Source organism: Colias philodice, chromosome 1 (genome assembly GCF_061535455.1).
Source record: "Colias philodice isolate Cphi_HAF_F1 chromosome 1, ilColPhil1 Martin Lab GWU primary, whole genome shotgun sequence".
NCBI classification, from domain to species: Eukaryota; Metazoa; Arthropoda; class Insecta; order Lepidoptera; family Pieridae; genus Colias; species Colias philodice.
The window spans coordinates 113,909-120,756 of NC_143086.1; the positions used below are offsets into that span (position 1 = coordinate 113,909).

Below are 6,848 nucleotides of genomic sequence, written 5' to 3' on the forward strand. Positions count from 1 at the left end.
AGTTAACGAATTAAACTACACTCACTTTAAAGATTTCAAATCTCTTAGTAATGATGTGGGGCGCAATTATAATAAAAATACTAGTAATGAAACTATAAAGATGAATGACATAAAAATCTTAAAATTCACTAAGGAAAATCGCGGTTGCTTTTTTTATAAAACTTCACATAGTCAAGAAGATTTTAAAATGGTAAAGGTTGGACCCACCGCTGCAAAAGGCCTTCAAGATAATTACCGTTTTAAGGCAGTATATAAGGCGCCAATTAAAATTGCCGATCAGAAAAAAAAGGGTTTATTAGCTTTAGTTAATAAGAAAACTATTCCGGAATATTATCGTCCATTTTATGAAACTCTGTAATATTTAACAAATTGATGTAAAATTAAAATAAAACTTTGTTATAATACAAATTGAATAGGTTTACTTGTATTCTTTAGTAGGTAATGCTTTGCATTTTTTAAATTAATACTAAATAAAAACGTACATATTTTATTTAAATTATTATACGTATAATTAATAATACTGAAAAGACTGGATAAAGATCTTGAACTTAGATTACATAAGTAAGACTGAAATACCTTGATGAACAAGTTCCTATCTTAGTGCTATGTTACTTAGTGATTATCGTGATTTAATCAACCAAATAATTTCACTTATTATTTTTTTTTTGTGTTTGTGCCATTTTGTTTTAAGTTTGTGAGACAATTTGTTTTAGTTTTTGTTTAAGTTGCATAACTATGTTTTAGTTCATATTTATTATAATAATTTCATAATTATTGTACTGGAAAAAATAAATATTTAATAAAATAGTGTTGTTTTACTGAAAAAAATCTTAGTATTACCTTCAATTAAATCGTATTTAATTATTTATATAGTCATTTCGATTTTTTTTTACGTTTGTTTCGGCTACTATATAATAAAATTAATATATAATTTCATCTTACTTTTAAAGACACATAATGTAACTAGCAAAATATAATAAAATGAATGTTGAAAAGATCATAATTATTTAAAATATTACACGTTAAACCTTTAAAACGCTCTCCTGTAAAATTAGTAAGTTTTGAGATTATACGGTTTTAATGCGAAAAGACGAATTGATAAAATAAAATTATTCGTACGACTTCTGTACGAATAATAATAAATTGTTTGTCCAGTACCCGTATTGATAATTATAAATTATTCGTACGGAACCCGTATTAATAGACTCAGCCTATGTTTTTTCCTTAATTATTATTCATATTTTAATTAGGGAATAAAAGTAAAGAAACATTGCAGAAAAAAGCTGGCAGAGTCAAGTATGGGTATCCATGAAACCGGAGATGAAGATAGTTTCATTGTGATGAAGATGGGAATAAACAATTTATTGGATACTTATTGGAGGAGCAAACAGAACCACCATCTGCTACATCAGGAATTTCTGAAGAATCACTATCAAGGATCATTGAGGGCTTCGCTGAAATGAAAAAAGATAAATCAAAACCAGTTAACATTGGCAGATTGGCAGAAAAATTTGTTATTGAAAAATTCAAGTAAAATGTAAGTTTATAACATTTTACAATTTACATTAATAACAAAGTAGGTACCTACACGATTTCTTTAAATTATAACATAGGTTACAATTTTTTTTCACATACCCTCACATGCGGGTAGTTAGCGTTAGAAAATATGTCCTTCCTAATTATAAAACACCATGACTAGTTCTTAATAAAAAAGTGTTCAAACGTATTTCATTTCGTAACACCAGTGTATTATGGAAACGAGGGTCTGAACACTCGCGGGCCCTTGCTTTTTGTCGAAGGACCATGTTAAATCGTGTAACTTGTAAAGGTAGCTGGTATAAAGCAATAAAATAGACTACTAGTTAACAGCGTGTACTTTCACCATCACATAAAAACGGAAGTACAAAAAAATTGCCATACTTAAAACGTACTTAAAACTAAATTACGTACTAAATTATTATTATTAAATTATCTACTAATAACGTACTTGGGGATACTATAGTGTATGTGAATGAAAGAGAGGGAAGTATTATGTCATCTCTTGCGCACGTGCAACGGTGAGTGGTGACATCGCTCACGCAGCTCAGTTGGCTGCAGGCGGTCAGAGTGAGAGGGCACGCGCGTCTAAGAGCCGATAATAGGGAAGGACATAATTCAAATTGCGAAGAGGACAATGGGGAGACCTGAATTTTCTATTTCAAGAAAAATTTTCAAATAAGGAAAATATTCCAACATTAAATGTCATTCTCCCATCGTCATCACAAGAGAAAGAGACATTAGCAGAGCAAGTTATTTCAGAAAGGAGCCGGGTTCACTGTTCTGCATATACTGCGGGGTTTATTTGTAGAAAACTTTCCAATGGTGTAAAATGCAAAAATTGCTTAAAACATTTACCAGTCCAGACCACAGTAACATTCATGATTATATTAAACTAAGAGAATATAAGCTTTTAAAGATCAGTAATTTGTGCTATCCAACATCCAAATTGGTTATATTGTACAGGGATGGTGCTCAGGTTATTCATAATTATTTAAAATATATGTATTGTCATACATCAGGCGTTGGTCATAATTTGCGTCACCACATGGAAACAAAGTTAAGTTATACTTGGCTGAGATGCGAGAAACATAGACATATTGTAAAATCTTTGTTTTTCAAATTTTTAATATGGCTCCAGGTGCACAATCGGTGCAATATTATTAAAAAGATTTTCAAAGGGAGCATTGAAGATAAATATGTATCAAAGATGTATTGTCCCTAAAAACGGGCGCTGTCAAAATATTAAAAAAAAAGTTAAAACGAAAAGATAGAATTAAAACATCTTGCATTTTTTTTCCTTTTTAATGTTTAAAAAAATTAAAATTAAAGTAAGGCACACTAGACCATCGATAAAATTAAGTACATCACTAGTCGTCGATATCGATGACAATTACTTTTTCTGTATATTGCCCATCAGTAAATTTTTCCATTGTGCGATATGAACGACTCCAAAGAAAAAATAATCAAGAAAAAATCTAATGAATGACTGTTTTGGAAACTAAAATGTAACAAATAAATGAATATATAAATTTTAATTTGGAATTCTTAACCAAAGAGGAGATATTTGGGATCAAAGTGACCTGTACAACAAAACGCCAATTTCATATGTAAGGAATAATATTAAGTACCTACATTAATCATTCTTTCCTGAAAATCTACACGACCTTGGTTGTTAAAATATTCTGTGAATCTCCACACCGTCTCACCGCATTACCATCTCTAGTACGCTGTCTGTCTGTTCTGTTAAGATGCAATGAGATGTAATTTTCCCGCCAATCTCCTGGGCGAAAGGTGTTATTTTCAATACCTTCCCGGTCGACACAATTTCTTGTGACGTAGTTTTCAGACGTTTTTCTCAAATTGTGAAGCAAACATGAAGCCATTACCATTACGTGTACATTTTTAACATTCATTGTGATAGGTTTCTTAAATACCCTAAAACATTCAGCTAATATACCGAATGTATTTTCAACAATTCTCCTAGCTCTGGAAAGTCTATAGTTGTATATTCTTTTTATAAGATTTTCATTCATTGCAAATGCACTGTCTGCAACTAAACAAAATGGAGCAACTACATCTGATGAGGGCAAGACAGATAGATGGTCGTGGTAAATGCAGTTGAGCAGACAACAAATTTTCATGAAAAGACGTATGATTAAATACTCCACCATCCAACGGGAGAAATACTCCCGTTTGTACCTGCTTTCACATAAATAAACTCGTAATTGGCTTTAACAATACCAAGCAGTACTATGCTGAATGATCCCTTGGAATTATAATAAGTAGAACCAGATGTTGGTGGTTTTTCAATGAGAACATGCTTTCCGTCTTTCAAAGTCGTGTGGTATTTTAACCATTCATCTTCTGTTTCAGGAACCTGCAACAAAAATGGAAAAGAGTTCAATGCGGCAAAATGCGCTTTACAAGAAACAAGAACAATTGTTAGAGTCCGCAACACAGTTAATCAAAGACCGCAGCTCGCATGAAGACACGATCAGCAGCTGCTTTTGGACGATCAGTGAGCTCTCAATTGAAAGAGTTACCGAAACTGCAAAGATGCATTGTAGAAAAATTGATTGTAGAACTATTGTTCTATGCTTCCCCTTCTATTTATTTTATATATTAATAACATTAACACTTGTTTTCTCAATTCGAAATTCTTGCTCTATGCCGATGATCTAAAGGTATATAAAGCTATAAAAACTACACATGACTGCATATTACTTAATATCTACTGTTCTAATAACAAATTAAATCTTAGTATTCCCAAATGTCACACTATTACTTTTACAAAGAATAGGAATCGTATTCTATTTGACTACAATCTTTGTAATGAAACATTAGATAAGGTTACGTATTTGCGAGATCTTGGAATCACTCTCGACGAAAATCTTCACATGAACTTACATATCGCTAACATCACCAGGGGGCCTAGACAAAAACCAAGCGTTTTCAATGCAAGCGTTTTCCGCTCACGCTAAGGACTTGACATTAGCGTGTTGAAATTGGTAGACATGTTACACATGGAACGCTGAATGCCCATTCCGCAGCGTTACCCGAAACACTCTATAATTAGTCTATGGAATAGTGTGTAGCAAGTGTCAACTGTCAATTGTCAAAGAGTCAGTATCTGTTACTGCCAAAGTTCAAACGCAAACTCGCGCGCTTAGAAATCAGATAACTTATTACTATATTATTTGCTCTGTGATAACCAGTGATAACTATGGAATCCAGACTTCGTGCGAGTCCCGAACAATTTAGTTTACTAATAGAATTTATGGAAAGGTAGGTTTTTTTCGAAATCTGTCATTTATTTTACATTTTGTTATTCTTAAGAAACTCGATTCAAACCTTAATAGGTACTTGTTTGATAAACATGGTATTAGAATGTTAGTAGCAAACTTTCGGCTAATATTCTCACTGTACACTAATCTTATGAATATTATTTTTAGCCACGGTGATCTTTCAAGGCCACAAGTTGGACTTCAAGGAAGGGTAAGGGGTGAAGGCTTGTGGCAAGAATTAGCCGAATTGTTAAATTCAGTTGGTGGAAATGGTGTTAACAAAAATCCCGACAAATGGAAAAGGGTAATATTATAATTAATTATTAAGCAAAGTCTGCTGTTGCTTAGGTACCTCTGAACAGAGGCGGCGCAAGGCGTGGGTGGTGTAGGCGACCGTCCACGGCCTCGCGCCCCTTGGGCGGCGCGTTTTTTTAGCATTTATGAGTATCAAAAAAAATCTTTTAATTAAATCCGTCTTTTTGCATCATCCCTTAGGGGGCCTCGCATAATATATTTTCCCCACATAAAAGTTAGGTCTTGCGTCGCCACTGCCTCTGAAGAACATTTATTTTAATGTTAATATTTTATATTTCGTGCTACAGGTATGGTCTGACTGGAAGACCAAAACAAAAAAGAAAGCCTCCCTTATAAATCGGGATAGTGTCGCCTGGTTCCTAAAGCCATTGAGTAGACTTGAGTAGAGGGTGTTAAGGTCAATTGGGATTACCGCAATTACTGGAACAGAAGCCATAGAAGAAGCGGGATTCCAAGTGAGTGAACATTCATATTATTATATTAATGTTATATTTAATATGAGCTGGAAACTGAACGGCTCAAAATTGAAGCACAACGTATCCAAGTTGTTAGAGAGCGAGTGCAAGTGGAAGCCGAGCGCGTTCGGGTCGAAGAAGTCCGCAACCGCATAGAGGCAGACCTACGTGACTCCACGCAACAACTTAATTCAAGAATATCACAATTGATATTACTCCACGAAGATCGTAATTTGAGACCAAATTAATTTATTTTTAACTGACTTCAAAAAAAAGGAGGAGGTTATCAATTCGGCCGGTATCTTTTTTTTATATGTATGTACACCGATTACTCCGAGGTTTCTGAACCGATTTACGCAATTCTTTTTTGTTCGATGCGGGATGGTGTCGAATTGGTCCCATAAAAATTTTATACGCCTTAGCCCAGTAGTTTTTATTTTATAAGCATTTTTGTCTTGACTCGATGACTTAATTGGAATGTAGCAAGTAACTTTGATTCGCTTCCCGGTAACCGATTGAGCTGAAATTTTGTATATGTAATAAATGTAAATTGGATAGCGATGAAACATTATCATGACATAGAGCTGATTTGATGATGGAATCGGAAGGAGGCCATAGGAAATCTATATAGCCATAGGATATAATATTGACTCAACTTTATCGAGTTTGGGCTGATTCGTATTGAAAAATACACTAAAAATTATTAAATAAAAATAACTGCGTTAAAAACAACCGACTTCAAAAACGGAAAAGTAAAATATAAAAAAGATTTGATATTATTCATTACTACATATTATTTAGATGTGCTATTTACTAAAAAGGTTTGAAGTCGGTGCCAAGCACTAAACACTTAGTATTAAGCTGGTGCACCAACATGAAACCTTTTTAGTAAATAGCACATCTAAATAATATGTAGTAATTAATAATATCAAATCTTTTTTATTTTTTACTTTTCCGTTTTTGAAGTCGGTTGTTTTTAATGCAGTTATTTTTATATATTTTAATCTAATTTTAATTTAGGATATTTTGTATTTGAAGCTTTTTAATTATATTTTGTTATTATTTTTAAGACTCCTTTTATACTACACATATTAATTTTATAAGTGCATATATCCATACTAATATTATAAATGCGAAAGTAACTCTGTCTGTCTGTCTGTTACTCAATCACGCCTAAACTACTGAACCAATTTGCATGAAATTTGGTATGGAGATATTTTGATACCCGAGAAAGGACATAGGCTACCTTTTATTG

At 32.9% G+C, this 6,848-nt stretch overlaps 1 pseudogene; it reads left to right on the top strand.

The window, feature by feature from the left end:
• The first annotated feature begins 4,762 nt into the window (after positions 1–4,762).
• Positions 4,763–5,749, top strand: LOC149490926 (uncharacterized; annotated as a pseudogene).
• Positions 5,750–6,848: the final 1,099 nt, after the last annotated feature.